The sequence below is a fragment of the Dermacentor albipictus genome, chromosome 8, assembly GCF_038994185.2.
Source record: "Dermacentor albipictus isolate Rhodes 1998 colony chromosome 8, USDA_Dalb.pri_finalv2, whole genome shotgun sequence".
NCBI classification, from domain to species: domain Eukaryota; kingdom Metazoa; phylum Arthropoda; class Arachnida; order Ixodida; family Ixodidae; genus Dermacentor; species Dermacentor albipictus.
The window spans coordinates 134,122,645-134,145,333 of NC_091828.1; the positions used below are offsets into that span (position 1 = coordinate 134,122,645).

The 22,689-nt window shown below is 47.4% G+C and overlaps 2 protein-coding genes across 6 annotated transcripts in view; one reads left to right on the forward strand and one right to left on the reverse strand.

Moving 5' to 3' along the window:
- Window positions 1–1,992, reverse strand: part of LOC135913476 (chaoptin-like) — a 372,394-nt gene extending 370,402 nt beyond the window's left edge. Inside the window, exons 1-2 of the mRNA XM_070524538.1 lie at window positions 1,607–1,992; window positions 863–1,116 (exon numbers count right to left, since the gene is read on the reverse strand). The gene's annotated coding sequence lies outside the window, so the exon portion shown is untranslated. The remainder of the gene's footprint in view (window positions 1–862; window positions 1,117–1,606) is intronic.
- LOC139049188 (uncharacterized) overlaps window positions 1–22,689 on the forward strand; it is a 451,752-nt gene that overhangs the window by 325,253 nt on the left and 103,810 nt on the right. The window lies entirely within an intron of this gene.

Below are 22,689 nucleotides of genomic sequence, written 5' to 3' on the forward strand. Positions count from 1 at the left end.
GCTCGCGATGCTGAGAGCTGCCCTCAACTGCATCGTCCAGCTGGCAGTGCACTTCGGCACGCAGATCTGACTCGACATGGGTGCTCGCGTCTGTCCGGTCAGCAGTGCTCTCTACTTCGTTAACAACCTCGTTAACATTACCTGCGACGCACACGCGCGGTGACTGTGCCAATTCATTCCAAGATGGCCTAGCTGTCTCTACAGTGCTGTATTGGCACAGCACCTCGTCGCTCTCACTACGGCCTTTAACGGCCTCTGCTGCCACTAAGGCATCATTAGCCTCTCGCTTTTTCCGTTCACCTACGAATGTACCGCTACTCTCGCAGGTACTACTACTCCTCTCGGCTTTCCAGCAAAATCTGCTATCTGCTTCTTCCCACTTTCGCTGCGTCCAGCCTACAGATTTCTCAAACCGCTGTTCTCTTCGTGCGTTTAACTACTGCAAATCCCGTATCTGTTTCTTCACTGCTGCCGTTTCTTTTTCAAGCTCTTTCCGTTTTTGCCCACGCTCTTGGCGTTCTCGCCTAATTGATTCTCGTTCCTTTCTTTTGCTTAGAATTCGTTTGCCCATTTGTTCTATGAATTTCGCATCATTGCCACTTTGCACAATGGCCTTACGAATCTCTGCTTCCATCAAGTCCTCCACTACGTTAACCTCGATCTCTTCACACAACCACAACAGGTCAGCTATCGTTAAACACAATAGGACCATGGTCGCTACCTTAAGCTTTGGCTCTGCTGCCACACAATACTTGCTACCATACCCCCGCAAATCATAATACAAGTAAAAGATCCGAGCGAATCAAATCTACACAGAGAAATCGAAGCCTGGTAAATCTTACAGCCAAATCCAAACGCTTACCCACTGAAGCAGCACCATATCACCAGTCCTTCTCCGCCGTATCCAGTCAGTTGCAAGAGGTGGTCAATCTCAAGTCGCCTCCAACTTGATCAGGATACCGGTCGGTCACCATGTGCCAAAGTCCGTGAGCTGCCATTGCTGTCTCCGAGTTGTAGGCTGATCTACGAGCCGTAGGCCGATCTCACCGCTGCCATCCAGATGTAAGATTTGGTGTCGGGCTTGTAGGACGATCGGAGGAACTTGGGGCGACAGGGCTAGGCGAGCAAGGTTTATTTACAGTATTTACAGTTTAAACATAGGATACATTTACACAGTCTAGCGCGACTCCCAAATGGAGCCCGCAAGACGAAGCAAACAGCCACGAGCACGTAGCTCACGGGTACGATCACAAAGCACGACGACGAGCACACCTAGCAGCCGACAAGCAGCCGTTTTTAAACACTTCCTGTTCCCTAGATCCCTAGGTGAGGCAAAACGTTGGACGTCATCGTAAACAAGCCGTTTCTCTGCGGGACGGTTTACACACACACGTACGCACAGTTTTCACTGCCGATTAGCAGCCGACAAACAGCCGTTTTTAAACACTTCGTGTTCCCTAGATCCCTAGGTGAGGCAAAACGTTCGACGTCATTGCAAACAAGCCGCCTCTCTGCGGGATAGTTTACACACACACATACGCACAGTTTTCACTGCCGATTAGCAGCGTCAAACGTCAGCGCAGTCGACCCGCCCCTTGCCCATTACCTTGAGTCTTGAAAGGCGCGTTGGCTCCACGAGCTGACCAGGCACCATGGCCACCAAATTTCCCTTGTCCGGCGCCTCTAAATTCCGGAGCGGACCTGGCACAGTGGCCTCCGCAGCTGTCCATCGTCTGGCGTCTTCAAAGGACCATGAAAAGGCACCGCAAGGCATCTCCTTCCAGGAAATCCCCCCGCTTCAGTTGAACCGTGAAGGCGTTGGCGATTTCGCTCACAATAGTTGATCCGCCGATCGCGTTTAGTCATAGCGGCGCCGAGGGTTGTTGACGCGCCACCTCGGGCTCCCTACGACACGAGCCACCGCGGCGGGTGTTGAAGGCTTCCATGGCATCTTCGGGGAAACTCGCCATGCTCGCAGCTGCAGCTTGTTGCGAAAACTTGCATGTGGCCACCTCGGCAGGCCATTCCTAACAGCGCATGAAAGCGCCAGACGGCAGCGAACGGCGCCTTTTGTCTACAGGTGCGCGCAGGTAATATAACTTGCCTTCACCGTCTTTACGATCGTATTAAGCAGGTGCACTCTCTACATGAGATAGACTAGTAAACTGGCCGCATGTGCCATCGTATCACCATCAGCCTAGGTTTACTGCAGGATGCAAAATCTTTCAGCCAATGAATACAATTTAATCATTTCGAATGGATTTGTTTTAGGTAGTGTATCCCATTTGTAGTAGTTCGCAAATATTTTACATGCGTTTTTTAGCTTTTACCCTAACTTGTATATTCATCTTCTACTTAATGTAGCGAATTTCGCCCGTCGAAGTTTAACCTTTAGTTGCCTTTCTTTACAATGGTAGCTGTCCTTCTCGCGGTATTTTTCGTCGCTACCTCAACACGTCGTCGTCTTCCCAGCCTCCAAGAACACTGGTGCCTTGTCTTCTGCTGCTACGGTCACTTCCGTTCGCGCGTCGTCTGCTTTGACTTAGTTAAGCCATGGAGGAAAGAAAAAGTTAGGTGGGAGCATCGCGCAACGCGATCGAAGCCAAACCTGTCGGCCCAACGCGTGATCACATGTCAAAGTGCGCGACAGGTTTTAGAGTTCCCGCTCTGCAGCCAGAGCAATGGCAGAGCAGCCAAACAAAGCGCGCACCGAATAAAAACTACTGGCATAACCACTGGTGACCAAACGTCTCAGCAACGCACGATCCTTGCTCCGTGATCTCATCGCAAGAGGTCACATGTTGAGCCACCACTGATCAAAGGGCTTGCTTCACGTAGCGTTCGCTTACCAAGGCTGGCTGTGTGGCGTAATGTTCTTTCCTAACTTTTTCCTTCCTCCATAGGTTTAGCGCACACAGGATATTGAAAGTGTGCTGCTCGGATGCGTTTCTGCCTTGGAACGATCCTTTGTGTGCCATATAGATCCCTTTCTTTCCAGCCAGCGTTTACCTGACGCGGTGTCGTGGGAAAACGGCAGGTGGTGCTTACCATTAGCAGCTAAGAAGAGAGGACATTACCCCTGGGGACAGTATATTTCGTGCTGCTTTGCGTCTCTCGCCTGCTGTTTAGCTTTACTTGTGAGGTGGTTGGAGAGGGGGAAGCTCCCTAAACTTGAGAAAAGGCAGCCCGATGTAATTGAAAACCCTTTCTTCGGTGGGACATCACTGCTTTTGGCCATTCCTTCTCGGATGCCTTGAACGCGCTGCGTGGGCCTCTGGTGCAAGACCATCTTCTATTACACTGGCTCTCAGATTCGCCTCCCATCGAGCGTAAGCCTATGTACATGTCTTACATCTCAAGAGAGGACTTTAGCATAAGGGACAAATTGCCACATATCTGTTAAAGGAGACTTGAAACACAGAAATGCTTTCACAAGACAGCGGCTGAGCCCATTTGCATAGAATGTGAATGTCGAAGGCATGAAAAATAAGAAAGCGACGGTTGTTCAGTCAGGCATCGAAAGAAGAGGAAGTGATACAAAAAGATAGGTACGAACGACACATTGAACTTGTCGCTAATTTGTTCGATTGGAAGAAATCATCATTTTAATCTAGAAGTTGAATATTTCAGACATAATGAAACATCGCACTCGGTTGCTTTCCCATAAACTTCTTGTGTGGCTCATGTGAGTATGATAAACACATTATTATACTGTAACGAACAATTAAGGGAGTCCAGATACAACTATTTATTGTGGGCGAACTTGTGCCCTGGGGTAAATAAAAAGCCCTGCCGCGTTCTAAACGGGAGATCAGGAAGGCCTTCTTCTTCTCTCTCGCGAGCGTCGCTTCACCTCGTCTTCTTCTTGTAGACGCCGACAACGGCCACCTGCGATGCGAGTGCGTGCAGCGAAAACACGTGCCATTATTTCGTCGTCTTTTCCTTGAATACGCCGTTGTCGTATTGAGGGGGCGCACGAACCTGCGCGCGTTGTTTAAATGTTTCTGCCTTGTATCATTATCCCCCCTCCAAAACGCATCGTCCCGATGCGGAAAGCGACGAAATTGTTCACAAGCAGTTGTCCCTACTAAAGCGGTATATGGGACAGAAAGGATGTTTGGTCGAGTAAGCACTGCCTGTCATAATATGGCTTCAGTCTGACCACATGTACAGTTTCTGTGCGACGCCGGCATCGTGATGCACTGACTTGTCCTTCTGGCGTAACTTCGTAGTTCAGGGGACTGATGCGGCGAAGTACTCGGTAAGGGCCGAAATAACGGCGCAAAAGCTTTTCGGACAGGCCGCGTGTCCGCACGGGGGTCCACACCCATACTCTGTCGCCTGGTGCATACTCAACTTCCCTTCGCCGCAGGTTGTAACGGTCCGCGTCGATGCGCTGCCTTTGTTGAATGCGATGTCGCGCCAGCTGACGTGCTTCTTCGGCCCTCTGCGTAAAGTCACTGATGTCAGGGTTCTGTTCTGTACTGTCGCTGACAGGCAGCATTGCATCCAAAGGTGTGGTGACTGTTCGACCAAAAACAAGTTGGAATGGCGTTACTTGAGTGGTTTCTTGCAATGCGGTATTGTAGGCGAATGTCGCATAGGGGAGGATCTTGTCCCATGTACGGTGCTCTAAATCTACGTAAATTGACAACATATCGGTCAGCGTCCTGTTCAATCGCTCGGTTAACCCATTTGTTTGAGGATGATAGGCAGTTGTTTTCCTGTGGCTGGTATGAGTCAATTTCATGATGGATTGCGTCAAATCGGCTGTGAACGAAGTTCCTCGGTCCGTGATAATAATTGCAGGGGCACCGTGTCGTAATACTATCTTGGTGACAAAGAATTCAGCCACTTCAACGGCCGTTGCACTGATTAGAGAGGATGTCTCGGCATATCGGGTTAGGTAATCGGTCGCTACTACAATCCATCGTTTCCCTGATGACGATGTCGGAAAGGGACCAAGCAAGTCCATGCCTACTTGTTCGAACGGGGCTCCTGGGGGTTCTATTGGTTGAAGGAGGCCTGCGGGTTTTAATGGAGGCGTTTTGCGTCTCTGGCAATCCCGACATGTTCGTACATAATGCTGTACTGAATTCAATAGCTTTGGCCAGTAGTATTTAGCATGAATTCGGGCGAAGGTTCTGCTCACTCCGAGGTGTCCTGCTGATGGGTCATCGTGACAGGCTTCTAAGATTTCCGATCGCAAAGCTGAAGGAACGACGAGTAGAAATTTCTCTGTGCTGTGCTCAAAATTTCTTTTGTACAGGACGCCATGTCTCATCACATACGATGACAATCCCCGGCAGAAAACTCGCGGAACATGGACGGGGTGTCCCTCGAGGTGCCTGATGAGTAGAAGCAACTCGGCGTCAGACTGCTGGTGTTTGGCCATCTCAGATGTGGTCACAGCTCCTAGAAACGGAAATTCGTCTCCATCTTTCACAGGAGCAGATTCGACCGGAGCACGTGATAAACAATCAGCATCACTGTGTTTGCGACCTGACTTGTACACGACCGTTATGTCGTATTCCTGCAGCCTCAGACTCCATCGAGCAAGTCGTCCAGAAGGATCTTTCAGGTTTGCAAGCCAGCACAATGAGTGATGGTCACTGATTGCTCGGAACGGTCTACCGTATAAGTATGGTCGGAATTTTCCTATGGCCCATATTACTGCGAGGCACTCTTTTTCGGTGGCTGAATAGTTCGTTTCAGCCCTCGAAAGAGTGCGGCTAGCGTATGCAATCACTCTTTCCTCTCCGTTTTGCCATTGAACGAGGACGGCACCAAGTCCTAAATTGCTGGCGTCTGTGTGGATGTCTGTTTCCGCTTCGTCATCAAAGTGCGCAAGGACCGGGTGGTTTTGCAGTCGCCGTCGCAGCTCATTGAATGCATCTTCTTGTTCACTGTGCCATACGAAAGGCATATCTTCTTTCGTTAATCGCGTTAACGGCTCGGCAATCTTCGAAAAGTTTTTGACGAAACGCCTGTAATAGGCACAAAGTCCTAGGAATCTCCTAATGGCCTTTTTGTTGGTTGGTCTAGGAAACGTTTCTACTGCTGCGGTCTTCTCAGGGTCAGGACGGATGCCTTCGGAACTAATCACATGGCCGAGGAAAAGGAGCTCATGGAAGCCGAAGTGACATTTTTGTGGCTTTATCGTCAGCCCTGCTGATTTAATAGCTTTGAGCACAGTCCTTAGTCGTTCCACATGCTGAGCAAAGGTGGTAGAAAAAATCACGACATCGTCAAGATAAACCAGACAGGACTGCCACTTTAACCCGGAGAGCACAGTGTCCATCATCCGCTGAAAGGTGGCAGGTGCGGAACTGAGGCCGAACGGAAGTACCTTGAATTCGTATAGTCCGTCTGGTGTCACGAATGCTGTCTTCTCACGATCACGTTCGTCCACTTCTATTTGCCAGTATCCGCTTTTGAGGTCGAGAGAGGAAAAGAATTTCGCATCCCGTAGTCTATCGAGGGTGTCATCGATCCTCGGAAGTGGATAGACATCCCGCTTTGTGACGACGTTTAGCTTCCGATAATCAACGCAGAAGCGCAAGGTCTGATCCTTTTTCTTTACCAGCACCACAGGTGAAGCCCACGGGCTGGTTGATGGTTGAATTACGTCGTCTCTAAGCATTTCTTCGACTTGTTTGCTGATGATCTCTCTCTCCTTCGGTGACACTCGGTAGGGATGCTGGCAAATAGGCCTCACAGCTTCGTCGACAATGATACGGTGTCTGGCGATGGATGTTCTCTGGACTTTCGATGTCGTTGAGAAACACGAGGCGAATTCTCGTACAAGGTTCTCAATTTGCTGCTTCTGGCTCGGTGATAGTGCTGCTTCGATGTGGACGGATGCGAGTATGGAGTCTACGTTGTCGGACTCCAGTAGTGCACCATCGGAAGAGCTCAAATCCGTAATCTGTTCATAATCGTTAAGGCGGGCAATGACGGTGCCCTTCGCAACATGCTGAACTTCATTTCCAAAATTAGTCAGGAAAACATTTGAACACCCGTCACGCAGCCGAACAAGGCCCCTTGCCATACAGATCCCTTTTTCGAGTAAGAGCCCAGTGTTACTGTCTGCAATTCCTTCATAGTCGCTGAATACGGTGCTCCTTACGGCGACAGCTATGCTGGATCTTGGGGGTATCGTGACGTCGTCGTCTATAATCTGAAGCGCATCGAATTGTTCTTCACACTCGAACGTCGCGATGGCGTGCTTCGTTGAGAACGACACACAGGATTCCTGCAAGTTGATAACTGCACCGTTCGCCTGCAAAAAGTCCATTCCAATAATTACATCCCTTGAGCATTCTGATAGGACAATGAAACTGGCGACGTATGTAAAGCCGCGTATTCCGATTCTAGAAGTGCACCTGCCTACCGGGTTGATAAGGTGTCCACCGGCGGTTCGAATTTGCGGTCCTCTCCAAGGAGTCAGCACTTTTTTCAGTCTTCTGGCAAGTACTCTGCTCATCACGGAATGGTCTGCGCCTGTGTCTACTAAAGCAGTAATTTCGCAGCCGTCTATAAACACACATAAATCGGAAGCTACGTCACTCTTTTCGCAACTGTTCTCGCGTCCGTCGTTATGTTTCAGAATCAGCGCTGGAGGCTCCGTTCTTGCGTCGACAGCGGCCTCACCTCCACAGGTCGCCGGTATTAGTTTTCCCGACGTGGGCTTTGGGGGCGTCGCCTTGGGGAACTTGAGGATGGACGCGGGCTCGGTGATCGATACCTCAGCGGCACTGTTGACCGAGGTTGGTGTTGCTGTGAAGTCTGCGGGCTTTGGCGCGTTGACAAATACTCCTGGATCTCGAAAGGGCGTTCACCGTTTCTTGGGCAAGGAGCGTTTATGGAAAAACCCCGAAGTCCTGCTCTGCGGTATTCGCACCTCCTGTAGAGATGACCAGCTTCGCCGCAGTGGTAGCACAGCGGGATTCTATCAGGAGTGCACCATATGTCAGCTTTCCGGAATCTCGTCTCCGGCGGAGACGGCAAGAACCGAGGTTCGGGTACATGCGCAGTTGTCGTGACGACAGTACGTCCTGGAGTTCCTCTGAGTACCTCGGCGTACGATACCTTCGGTCGTACCGGTGAGAACGCTTGCGGCTGTGCTGGTGGGTGCTGTTCGCGGACGGCTTGTCTCATTTCTTCGCGAACCACTTCTGCTAACGAAGAGACCTCTGTGGGGCCGTTGTTCCGTTCTTGCCTCTGGAGCTCTTCTCGAACCACAGACCTTATGAGTTCTCGTAAGACCTCGACGCTGTTCCCGAACATTGCCGGCATCGACTCCATAGAGGTGACGTTCATATCGCGGTTGTAGAGTCTCGCACGCTGTTGAAGAGTCCTTTCCATAGTTGTCGCCTCGGAGCGGAATTCGGCGACGGTGCGTGGAGGGCTGCGAACCAAACCAGCAAAAAGCTCCTGCTTCACGCCGCGCATCAGGTGCCGAAGCTTCTTGTCCTCGCTCATGCTCGGGTCGGCCCGGCGGAATAAGCGGGACATATCTTCGATATACATTGCCACGCTTTCGTTGTTTCGCTGGCTTCTTGCTTGCAAAGCGGCTTCAGCTCTTTCCCGGCGGTCTGTGCTCGAATACGTGGCCAACAGCTCCCGTCGGAAGTCATCCCACGACCGGAGGACAGCTTCGTGGTTTTCAAACCACGTTCGCGCACAGTCTTGCAACGCGAAGTAAACGTTGCGGAGCTTCCGGTTTTCGTCCCATCCGTTGTAGTCCGCGACGCGCTCGAAGCCTTCCAACCAATCCTCGGCGTCTTCGAAGGTGTCGCCGTGAAAAGGCTCGGGCGTTCGCGGCTGATCAACCACGATGCGGGTTGAGGCTGCCTGGGTCGTCATTTCTGTATTGTCTGCTGCTGCTATTGTAGTCTGCTCCGGCAAAAGAGGAAACTCGGGCGGCTCACCACGTAGGCGACGGCTCGTGCGCTGGTGGACGGGCGTAAGCTCGTTGGGTCTGAGCTGGCGTGGTTCCGGGCTGCTTTCTCCAACTCGGATTGGGCTGGAAATCATTACCCCGCACCTCCACCAGAATTGTAACGAACAATTAAGGGAGTCCAGATACAACTATTTATTGTGGGCGAACTTGTGCCCTGGGGTAAATAAAAAGCCCTGCCGCGTTCTAAACGGGAGATCAGGAAGGCCTTCTTCTTCTCTCTCGCGAGCGTCGCTTCACCTCGTCTTCTTCTTGTAGACGCCGACAACGGCCACCTGCGATGCGAGTGCGTGCGGCGAAAACACGTGCCATTATTTCGTCGTCTTTTCCTTGAATACGCCGTTGTCGTCTTGAGGGGGCGCACGAACCTGCGCGCGTTGTTTAAATGTTTCTGCCTTGTATCAATACCTACTGTTATTTACACCAGTATGACTAGAAGATCTAAAACTTAGGGGGTTGAAAGCCAGTAAATTAACGAAGCTAATACAGTGTAAGACGTCGCGCTAGGTTCGTATTTAAAATGCGAACCTTTCTTGGCGAACATTTGCCACTTTGACAGCATCTATCTATATAGCTGATTACGTCTTGGTGCTCTCTTGGTCGTTTCATCAACTTGGTATGTACCAAAATTGACATACTATGACAAGAGTGTATGAAGAACATAAATGATCAGTCATGATATGGATATCATGACACGTGTGTCATATAGGTCACGAAACAGCCTCCTACATCTTGGTGCTTTCATGGTCCTTCGGTTAACTTGGCAGTTGCCAAAATAGGCATAGTATGACAAGATTGTATTACGCGCATAAATGATAGTCCATGGCACGACTATGATGACGTGCGTGTCATGTAGGTCACGAAACAGCCGCCAACGTCTTGGTGCTCTCATGGTGAATGAGAACAGTGAATGAAGCACTCTTTGGAAGCATCAGCACAGTCGATTTCGGTACACTGTTATCTTTGCTTACGAACTGAAGTACCGACAAACGGCAGTAACTCCTGGGTTGCGTTGTGGCAGAGATTTATCATGTTTGGTTTAAAGTTCCTCTGCCAAGAAAAGGTAACGAATAAAGCAAGGGGGCGGGAAAAACTCAAAATATATAAATAATTGCTAGCGAAGATGCCCGCTACGTTGAGTTATAGTGAGTATAATTCGAAAAAGCAATATCTGTGCTTTAACAACTGCGCGACCGATGATAGTGAATGCCGTATGTAAAGCTAGTTTGTATCAGTAGTCCGTCTTAAGTAGTACGACCGTTCAGATTGTACGACGAAGGTAACCCAATGCATTTATTAAAATTTTGCTTTTGTTGTAATGCATGTTCAGATGAAGTGTACCCGCCGTGGTTGCAGTGGCTATTGGGTTAGGCTGCTGGTCGCGGGATCGAATCCCGGCCACGGCGGCCGCATTCCGATGGGGGCGAAACGCGAAAACGCCCGTGTACTTAGATTTAGGTGCACGTTAAGGAACCCCAGGTGGTCGAAATTGGCGGAGTCCTCCACTACGGCGTGCCTCATAATCAGAAAGTGGTATTGGCGCGTAAAAACCCATAATTTTTCTAGATGAAGTTTACATTATGGGTGATTCTTTGTGTTGACTTAACACCTCATTTATTGGCCTGCATTTCAACACAAACAATTGTCTTATCGCGTGTCATCTCTTAATTTCTAAGCTGCGTTCACTCACAATCACACGCTTCAGAAGTGCTGCTTGCTGGGCCAGTTGGTTCAAGCTGAAACTTCAGAAAACTAGCGCAAAAAAAAATTGCAGTTCAGCCCGAAAGTCGAAGCACCGATTGTGATAGCAAATGAGTAGATGGCTGTACAAAGTAAGGATAGTAGTCATATCGGCCGTATAAACTTGTAAACATTCGCTTACTAACTAAATTCGCAATGATATAATGTGTACGAATGACTCAATGAGGACGTATAAAGAAACAGACGCACGGAGACAGCACTGTCTTTGTGTGTCTGCTTCTTTGTGCGTCCTTGATTCAGTAGCGCTTACGCAGTCTACCACGAATTCAAACCAACTAGCCCGTCAACGTTTTAACTAAATTAACCAGCACAGTGTCAGGCGCGCACAGGTGAACATGAACGCACATTGCTCGATGACAGCAGAAACTGTCTGTGAAACCAATGAAGTTGGGAATTATAGCAGCAGCCGTGAGCCAATTGACCTACGTGCATACGTCGCTGCAACGCTTACGAAACGTCGAAAGCACAGCGCATACGAAGCTACCGGCACTAAGCGCGCTCTGCAAACATCGCAGATCGTTTTGAAGATGTGGCCCACGCAGACGCGCACTTTGGCCACGTCGCAGATTGCTTTGAAGATACACGAGCGCCGGCAACGCGTCACTGCGGCGTCCGCCAAAAAACTGTTTCACATGGCGCGATTGAGGCGAAAAAAATCGTTCTACGGGGCACGTCGCAGAGTGACTTGCGCTGACAGTTTTCACATGCGTTTGCGGCAGCGCGATTTGCGTAGCAGCGATGCGCAAGGTTGCTGCCTGCATTGTTAAATAAAAACAACATGGAAACGAATCAAATATTCTAATTTTCCTATTTTTTTCGACTATAGAATAAGTACGCCATTTTTTAACGTTTAGAAGCATGGAGACTTTACGACAACTTGCAGATGCGGTGAGTGGGACGCTGCAGAACACCACAAGTATGAGCGCGCGGCTTGTGCGGCGTCGGCGGCATGGTTCCGTTTAGTACACTCTCGTTGCCTTGTTACTATGGAAGCCAGAACTTTTTTCCTGGATGAGTATTTGCTTTTTCAGAAGAACAAGCTACTGTTGAGTGTGCATGTATAAGCAGCTGGCACAATTTGTAGCGGTGAAGAGGTTGACGACAGTGGCGATCGAGTGGGTGCGTGCCTTATGTTGAAGCGGTGTCCTTCTCCCGACCTGGATAGCGTGCAGCTTCTCCTTTTAAACGAATTGTTGTAAGCGGAAGAAAAACAAATTGGTGGGGGTACGCCCAATTAAAGCATAACTAAAACTGGGGCGCGAAATTGCTCCACAGAGCTACCAACGCGCGGTAAAACAGGAAAGCGCCTATTTTGATGGCGCTTTGTTTCGTCACGCATTGCCACTCCCACATCGCGCCGATCGCCGCGACTCAGCGACGGCGCAACCAACTTGTTGGAATCTAGTCGCGGAGGGACCACGACTTCGCGGCGGTCGCTAAGCGAAAGAATTCGCTGTGTCGTTGACTGAAACTCGCGCCATCTGAAACAGCCTAAAGGCGTCTACTACGGCGTCCGCGATTCGCGTGGCGAACGTCGTAATAGACGCCTAGGTTGTCTCCATCTATTGGGGGCGAGCTCCACCACTGGAAAAGCTGGCGCCACTGTCGGCATGACGTGTCATGAGGGATCACGTAAACAAAGCGGCCGCGTCGGCTGCTTCGGAAGCGCCGAAGCGAGCTGAAAACGAAAGTTTAAAGTCCCACCTGCGCTGCAGTTACGATTAAGTGGTGAGGCTTCCCCGCCTCGGGCGTTTGCTTGACAACATATTAACTAACTATAATAGGCAGTGGCTACCTTTCGAAGCGAGCAACATGGTAGGCTACTGCTTGGTGCCGCAGTGCCGGACGTACGCAACGGAGCCCGGTGTCAGCCTTATTCACACGTAGCCGCAGGGCAAGGAAATGCGTGACGCTTGGCTCGTGAAACTTGGAACCAGCAAACAGCCATCGGCTACAACTCGGGTATGCAGAAATGCAGCCTGTCGTTCATTGAAGCGTGGAGGTGGTGTTGCCCTGTATGTCCGTTCGGATCTGCCGTACCAAATTCCACCAAATTATAATATTGTGAACGAAAATTTAGAATGTGTTTTTATTCACTGCTTTAACATAATTCTTGCTGTCGTGTACCGCCCGCCATCTGGGTGTATAAGTGAATTTATGCAGTTTGCAGAAGAAGTATTTGTGCGCAGTATTGAAATCAACCGTGAATGTGTTTTTGTCGGCGACTTTAATATAGATGCTTCTGAAAATAATGCTACCTTCTTGCATTTCAGAGAACTTTTCGAATCATATGGTTGTACAAATTTAATTAACGAGCCTACCCGTGTCACCTGAAGTACTGAAACAATATTAGACCTGTGCATCACAAGCTTTTGCCCTGATGAAGTGAAGTCAGGTGTAATCACTTGTGACCTTACCGATCATTTACCAATTTATTGTCTAATACCATCGAAACAAAAGCGTACATTAGTAAAAAAAACACTGGTTAGAGACTACTCGGAACAAAACATGTTAAGGTTTAAAGAACTCATGGAACAACAGAAATGGGATAGTGTCATAAAAGAAAACGATCCAAATGTTGCTTATAATGTCTTTCTGAAGTGTTTTACTTCTGCCTACAATGCCTCCTTTCCGCTAAAAGCTCCTAAAAAACACAAAAAAACAAGAAAGCCTTGGATATCATATGAATTGTACACCAGAATTAAACAAAGGCAGAGACTTTTCCAGAAGTTTTTAGACACGAGATGTGAAGGTGATCTTCAAATATTTAAGAAAATGAGGAACAAATTAAGTGCAGATATCAAAAAAGCAAAACGAGAATTCTACATGAAAAAATTTTCTGAAATTATGGGAAATTCTCATCTTGTATGGAAAGCGATCCGGGATATTATAGGAAAGACAAGTTCGCCAAAACGTGTTTTGTATGAAAGTGAGTCCATGAGTGACAGTGAGGTCGCAAACTTGTTTAACGAACATTTTATTAATGTGGGTGCTTCGGCAGATGACCGCGCCAAAATGCCTTGTGAACATTTTGTGAAAACACATTGTCAAAATACTATATTTATGTCACCCACTGATCAATATGAGATAACTGATATCATATTGGCTTTGAAAAACGATTGTGCCGCTGGAGCTGACGATATTAAAGCTAGACCACTGAAAGCTGTCGCGCCGATGGTAAGCATCCCGCTTATGCACATTCTCAATCTTATTCTTTCAACCGCAGTGTTCCCAGACGCAATGAAGCTAGCCCGTGTTGTCGTAATACATAAAGGTGGTTCCGTTAAAGACAAGAACAATTACAGACCAATATCAGTGCTTCCTATCTTTGCAAAGATAGCGGAGAACATAATACATAAAAGACTTTCTGGCTTTCTGACGGCAAACAATATAATAGTAAGCGAACAATTCGGGTTTAGAAAAAACAAGTCGTCTGAAAGTGCCCTTCTTGAAATAAAGGAGCACATACTAGACAACATCGAAAGGAAAATAGTTACCCTGGGAATATTTCTGGATTTTAGAAAAGCTTTTGAGTGTGTCCAACACGATGTGCTCTTAAAGAAATTGCCATTGTATGGAATACGGGGCAAAGCTTGGTCTTTGATAAAAAGCTACTTAACTTCGAGAGCTCAATTCACATGCATAAATGGCGTAAATTCGGACTTAAAATTTGTAAAATTTGGCGTACCACAGGGATCATTACTAGGACCAACGTTATTTTTATTATACATTAGCGATATTGTAAACATTAACAAAAATACAAAGTTAATTTTATACGCAGACGATACGAATGTATTCTTCACAGGAGCTCATGAAAGAGAGGTATTTCATCGAGCTAACGAATGGCTAACAGGTCTGGATTTGTGGCTTCAATCTAACAGACTTCAATTAAACATCAGCAAAACGAAATACTTACTGTTCCGGCCGCGAGGACACCACCCGACTATAAACTTGGATTTAAAATTTCAGAACGTTACCATCGAACAATCTGTATCAGTTAGATTTTTCGGGTTACATTTCAAGAAAACCTCTCATGGACGCCTCACGTTGACAAGCTACGAAGTGAGCTAGGGCGAGCTGTTGGAATCTTAAATAAAGTGAGATATTATATCCCGTCTGCGGTGAAAAGGCAGATATACTACGCGCTATTTCATTCCCCGGTTATGTTACTGTTTCTTAGTATGGTCAACAACGACGAAGACCAACCTAGACAGTCTTTTTTGTTTGCAAAAGCGAGCGGTGCGTGCAATCGAAAATTTAGAACTTTCTGAAGACACTACACCCTTTTTTAAATCTAATAAAATACTGCCTATTCATAAATTGTATAAATACAACTTGGCCCTGGAAATATTGCGTCAGCACCAAACAACACCTATTCAAACCAAATATCAAGTGAAACCCCGTCCGTACTGCCTACGAAAGAATTTAATACCCAGGCCACGTTCTCGTACGAAATATGGCGATCAAAAACTAAGCTTTATGATACCAGACCTTCTCAACGAATATCCGGAAATTGCTGAAGCGCTCGTTACAGCTACCTCAGTACACATTTTCAGAAAAATGCTCAAAAATTTTTTCCTTAACACAGACTAAAAATCGTGCTGGACTGATCCCAGTTTGGTTTCCTCTTATTGTGTCTTGGCTTTTCATTGTTAAATTCCGATATATTTTCTGTACTAGGACGATAGTTGCGACATACCTGTACAATGTATCTAATTATGTGTATTTATGTTATTGATGTCTATGTGTATTTATGTTATTATGTTATTGATTTATGTTATTGATAAGGAACACTTATTGATGTTTAAGTTCTACCGTGTTCCAAATTGAGCCTATTGTGGTCGATACTTTTGTTATTATTGTTCTTGTGTGACTGCTGCTGCCAAGGGTGGCGAGGCCCAGTCAGGCACGTTCAGTGCCTTTTGTCGCGTCCCCCAAGGCATTTCTGTAGGAATGTCTTGAATAAATGAATAAAGAAAGAAAGAAAGAAAGATTTCTGCTACGGCACCGGGACAACCATGTTCGCGGTGAGTAGCAGAAGACGCGCACTAAGACGCTCGCCCGCGCCCGCTGCCAGGCTAATGTCACGACGGTTTGGTCTATTAACTTGATGCTAGATACTGGCAAGTTCACTGGAGTGGAAAGAGCGGTAAGAAGCACATTAAAAAAAAGGAATGGCATATGGTCATGTTTGTGTTTGTTATGAATTAATGTGCTGGATCACTAAACAGAAGCAGAGGGAAATCGCACGCTGAGGTGACCGATAAACATGTACAATGCAACGCAACTTGAGAAATAATATTGAAATGTCCAAGAATTTAGAACAAAAAAGATTGAATCGTCGCGACGGCACGTCACAGTCGCCGTATTCGTCGAAGTCTCTGTGACGAAAGTATTGTTGAACACCTCTGATAGCGTCCACGCAACAATGGCAGCTTGTGTACTGTCAAATGGTAATATTCTACGGCCTAAAGCTCATGGCACGGTGCGACAACGCGCTCGCAGCGACAGCGAAACATTTGTGCGCGGACATGTATATAGACGCGCAGTCGGTCGCGTCGAACCCGTGCGGTCGCTGCATTGAGGCTTCATTCTGTTATGCGCCATTGGGTATAACTATTCTGTGCTTTCAGTCTGCCCAAGATTATTATTTCGACAGTAAGAAAGTTCCCTGGTTTTGAAAGTACTTACAGAAATGTCCAGGACGTCTCCCGCGTGGCGTTTTTATTGAGTGCCGTAGACAAAAGCTACGAGGAGCGCGCCGCGTGATCCCTCATACTTCCGACAGATGGCGACTGTCGGTGGGCGAGGAGGACGTCAACTCACCGTAGCAGCCGCCGCAGAAGAACGTCCCTCCTCCCTCGCCTCATCCCGCTGCCTCGCGCGCCACAGGAGAGGGCATACATCCAGGCCGTGTTCCTCGCTCGCCTACGCGAGATTGAACCGCGTTCACCGGCTCACCCTCACACGCTTTCCCTCATATGGCACCTCACGGCGACGGCGACGCCGACGCCGATGGCAGAAATGCGCCTGTAGTGTCCATATAATAGCTACCGCAATAAAAATTCTGGCTCTCCCGTAATCGCGAGTTCTGTAAGCATCAAATGGCTACCGAATAAAGCAGATTGGATGCAGATGTTACAAGCCACAACATTATAATGGGTGTAGTGCAAGTTCGCCACGGCACACCCCAACACACCACACCGCGCCACGCCATACTGTGCACTAGTCCATATGGACTGAATAGTTTCCTGTCACAGACAGGACCTCGTTGCAAGTATCGTCTCGGTCAAGCAGTCATCCGCGGTGTGCCGGATGCCACCGGCACTGCCAGCGCGCCAGACGTGCCGCGGACCTCACGGATCCCTAACCCTACTGGGGGTTAGAAACCGAGCATACCAATACGTCCGAAACTTTTCAGCCACTGGAAGTGCCGGATCAAAGTCGGCGAACATGAAACTGACATCATAGAGCTGGGGAGCCGAGGCATGCCGCAGGGATGAGTCATCTACCCTTTTCTCTTCAAAGCGGTGATGCGCGGGCTCCCGGACCTGCTATGCTTTATCCCCGGGTTTCACCACAGCCCCTACGCTGATGACATGACGTTATGGGCAGCGGCGGATGACCCATAAACTCTTCAAGAGATCATGTAACGCGGCATCGACGTCGTACAAGCTTATTCGGAGTTAAGGGGCTTGACGTGCTCCCTGGAAAAATCCGAATGCCTCCTGATCAAGCCCGGCAGGAGTAGCTGTCCCGGGGGAATACCACGGGGGAGGTGCTTCCTTGAACTTAATGTAGGAGGACTTATCATCCCGGAGCGTCCCAGTATCAAGATATTGGGGCTAGACTTTCAGAACACGCTGCGCTGCAGGCTCAAGTTAAAGGAACTCCAGAGGGCAACCAACTACACACTACAGCTCATTCGCCGGGTGGCTAATCGGCACCACTGCATGGGCAGGGCGAGCTGCTTCGACTTGTGCTGGCATGAATAATCAGCAGAGCCATGTACTCGATGCCATATGTCAAACTCGTAGCCACCGACTTAGCTAAATTAAACACAATGATCAGAAGAACCACAAAGGCAGCCCTGGGCCTTCCGGACCACGCAGCCACCGCAAGGCTAGAGGCCTTAGGCATGCACAATACGATTGAGGAGCTGTTAGACGCTCATCACACAGCCCAAGTCCGTCGTCTCTCGCTAACCCCGGCTGGCCGCATACTCCTCCGGAAGCTCAGTCTCGAGGCCATCCCCGAGGTTACAGAGTGCATGATGGTTCTGCGAAAGGTCAGGAGGCATAGTTATGCCCCGCCTCTTATGCCCCGCCTCGTCCGCGGATGCAGACGGCGTGAACGAGGAGAAGAGACACCAGGAACCCTGCGAGACTTATCACGAAATAGCCCATACACTCTAAAAACAAAGGGAGTGCCGGGCACTCTCTTTGAGGGAGTAGCGGCTTGTCCCATATTTCACTCTCTTTTCGAGAGTAGATCGACCCTCTTTGAGAGAGAGTAGGTCAACTCCTGTTGACAGAGTTTTGTTACTCCACCGCCAGGGATTGCTAGTACTCTTCCGCAGAGTGTTAGTACTCTTCCCACAGGGAGTGCTAGTACTCTTCCGCAGAGTGCTAATACTCTCACCGCAGGGGTAATGGCACTCCACAGACCGAGTACTTCTACTCCCCCAAACAGAGTGCTAGTACTCTTCCCAATACCCTCCTAGCGAAGTCCTGGCCACGCATGCTGGCAGGAAATCAGATCAAATTAGGGTCGCTGATATACCGTTCCCTAGGCGGCTCCTCAGAGTCGGTAGCCCAATTCCAAGCGGCCTACAGAATAGGCGTGAGCAAAGTTATGCAGGATTTTAAAGTCATTTTTCCTGGCTATTTGCTGCCTACATGAGGCGTGACTGCTCGGAATCGGCTTTTGCGTATGCGTCGCGAACGCCACTGCGGAGGAAAAAAAGCTAATTAACAAATAATCCGCAATTATCTCCGCACATTTCACAATCAGGAGACACATAGTTTAATTAGAACACAATAGTCGAGGGAATCACATGGTTATGGAGAACCACATTGATCTATACATCACCTGGATTTGTACCCGCGTACACCCGCATTCACACAATTCAAAGCACACATCCTAACCATTACACCACAGAACCACCACGCTCCGTCGTGTTGTTTTAGAGCTTATATATAGAACAAATGTATTTGAGGAATCGGCTGCGGTGGGTGGAGTTTCTCAGCAGTGTGCTGTGCTGTTGTGTACTGGAATACGTTCGCGTTTGCATCATTTCCATTCCTTGCTACGACTAACGAAGGAATACAACGTAGACGACGACGTGAGAACTATTCACGGCTTGTCGTCACCCCAGGAAAATAACAAATGTGCCGTTCGGCTCACGATCGAGTGCTTTTTCAGACCATGCATTATATGTTTTCCGAAAATACGCGGATACAAAGTATCGTGCCAACCATCCACGTATGTGAATTGAAGTCACGCGTATACTGGTGAGCATGTCTGTTTATTTTTTCCGCCAGTTCCATTCGTACGTGGTTAACTGCGACGCCCGTACCAGGCATTTCGACGTGCCTCACGCTGCCGTGTAGGCGTTCTTTTCAAGTGCATTAGTTTAAAGTTTGGTTCAGTCCGCTGTGAGCTGTTGTCCTGCATTAGCAGCGGATCGTTAGCGTTTTGAAGAGCATGCATTCCAGCATTTGGAGACTGCTTATGCCGATAGCCGCGTCACATGCATTGGCACGCATGTTTAAATGACTAATGCGTCCACTTGTTACGCGTGCACTGCTCGTATTTTGTGGCAGTGCTCGTTCTAAAAGCTTCGAAGACCATCTACATTCATACGTGTGTTCAATATATATGCACAGGATGGACTTGTCGGCTAGTTGGTTGAGCATTTTAGAAGAAACAGCACAACGCAAGGACGACGCAAAAACATGGACCACACCACGAAGCACTGGTGTGGTTGATGCTTTTTTTCGTCCTGGTGTTTGCGCTGTTCCTTCTTGCACGATACACGCACACCACAGGTAGGCAAAAGTTTAGGAGCATAGGGCGTTAACTTTGTTTTCCCCGTTTCCTCTCAGTGTCAATGGCACAATTCGTTGCCCGGAATTGCGCACGCTTACCCCCATATTAAGAAATGCATCATAACTTGAAGCCCATGCTCGACTTGATCTAAATAACGCAAGCCGTGAACGCACCAAAAGAAAGGCAGTGAGCGTCTAGGGGACGTTCGCACCAGGCGTCGTTTATATAAAGTCAAGCATGAGCTTTGTATTACGATACATTTCTGAATATGGGGGTTAGTCATCTACTTCTCACAGAAAATGTCGAAGAAACGCCCACGAAAACCAGGCACATTCGTAAATTTAACTGGGCAATACGAAGCTCCATAGAAAAAGAGTGGTATTAAAAGCTTTCAGTATTTTGCTTTACTCCAAAATGGTTGCGCTCTCGTGGCTTCAATGTACAGAGATAGTGCAGCGTTAGCTAAAAAGCATGAATTTCCAAACTCCGCGCCAAAATAAGCTTGTAAAATTATTTAGGTGCTAGAATCCAGGGTTTGTAGCGATCCTTGAAAACCCTTTATTTCTAAAATGCCATTTTCAAGGCATTGAAAACCCTGGAATTTTTAGAAGTACTGGAAAGTCCTTAAATTTGTACACTTGGCTAGACTTAGCAGACATTGCCAAGCGTTGTTTTTTTCCTTTCTGTGACACTCTTCGCATGTCACAGAGAATTGTCTGTGGAGGTAATAGAAAGAAAGCGACATCCTTAAAGTTGAAATTACAAAGGAGCTGCACATACCAGTTTTAGGCACACGGAACCGGCGACAAATGTACTTGGAGGAGCAGAAGCAGGAAGCTCAACAGTTGAGGCATTCAAAGAAAAGCCATGATGAGTAAATCGAGAGCTACAGACACAATAAAAGGAAATTACAAACGACTTGCTTATTTGGTGGTGAAAAGCTGAGGCAACAGATGACATAACATACACTGTCAAACCAGACAGTATTCAATCACTGCAAATGTTGCAGGCCCAAGTAGTTAATTGTGCTATTGCAGAAAAACTTTGAGCGCTTTTTTGAAATGCTTCCTTGTGTGCATTTAGTGTGAAAGGCAAATTAGCAGTCTTTCAAATGTTTGAAATCAGTGAAATGCGATTTGTTTTGTTTTCTTATGTTTGCATTAAAGTTAACGATGTTGTTGAACAAGTTATTGCCTGTCCAAACTACTAAAAAAATCGCACGAGGTCCTTGAAGTTACTGTGTCGGGGCCTCGAAAGTTCTTGAAAACCATTGAATTTTTTTCTTCAATATTGCTACGAACCCAGTAGAACAACTGTCATGGAGTAAAAACCTTGGCTGAACAGGGGCTTATACGAAGAGCACAGGAAGACTAGAAATGCAGTAGTAGGCATGGAGGGCCCTGAAAAAAATGTGCCACATCTGCTCGTCTGCCTTATGTTTCTGCATTGACTGTCCCATTCTTAATAGAAGTGCACTTACTGTTCTACTCCAATAAACGCATCATTACCAACTCCAGTGTGGGGCAGCCCTTCAGCCAGTGCAGAACTCTTTCTGTACATCCCTGTCAGCTCTGGCACTTTTCCGGCATTGTAGTACAAGATTTGTTAAACTGGTTTCGCAGAATATGAGCAGTATACTCTTAAATTAGCTGTTTATTTGTATGCACAAGTTCAGGTCCTCAGTTTGGTTGCATGACAAATTGCCATACCTCAATAGATACAAGAAAAAATGTTATTAGAGTTTAATAACATCCAAACAGTAATAATCACAACAATATAATGACATACATTTCTTTTGGTACGTATACAGCCCATGTCTTGGCACTGTATAAATTCAACTATACATCGCAAGTACTGTGTCCTGACCACTGTTATTCACATGTGTAAAACCATCACAGCAATTTTTCAACAAATATCACAGTGATTAGTGACATACACTTTGTAACTGCTTTACATGAGCATAATGTATACAAATGGTCCCTGTGTACCTACACACGACTAGTGCCACCCGAGTACTATTACTCACAGGTGTAAAACCAACAAAGCAGTTCTTTAAAGATATCACAGCGCTTAGTGACGCACATGCTGTAACTCCCTTGTAAAAGCTTAATACAAACACGTGAGCACACAGAAAGCTAGCAGTGCGCCTACATGGAAATACCACCGCCTCAATACTAATTCACAAGTGTACAACCAACCAAGCAGTTCTTTAAAGAATATCACAATGCTTAGCGACATACAATTTGTAACAAGCTTATATAAGATTTATACAAACATGAGAACATACCCAAAGCTATCGGTGCACCTACATGGAAGTGCGGCCATCTGAACACTATTATTTGCAAGTGTAAGCTCAACAGAAAAGTTCGTTATAGTGCCGCCCATTTTGTAACTGCCTTATACAAGCTTAGTGCAAGCACAAGAATGCGGAAAAAATAAATTAAAAACTTGCTCTATGAATACACAAACAGATCAACACAAATGGTAAACACCGCTTTGAAGACACGTGACCGTGACAAAGCGCAGTGCTGTGCCGGTTGAAACTGCCATCCACAAAAGTATTGCGCAATGCTTAAACCACACGCAATAAAGTGCTGAAAGACTGCATCTGTAACGTACCTATTTTAATTCAAATTTCTTGAATATAGGGCTCTCTTGCAGATAAGGCATCTGATCCAACTGACCTGATTTTACACCTGCTAAATGCATACAATGCACTCAGATATAAGTGGTAATAATAATTATAAAAGGCATTTAAAAACTTGATACTATGATGAAGATGCATGACTAGGAAAGTTCTGTTCCCCTCGTACTTGTTAAAAAGGTGTAAGTACGACACATGTTCTTTTTTTCCGCAATTTTTGCATTAATGGACACCCGGGAACCTCGAACCCACAAAAAAAGATACTGCTGTG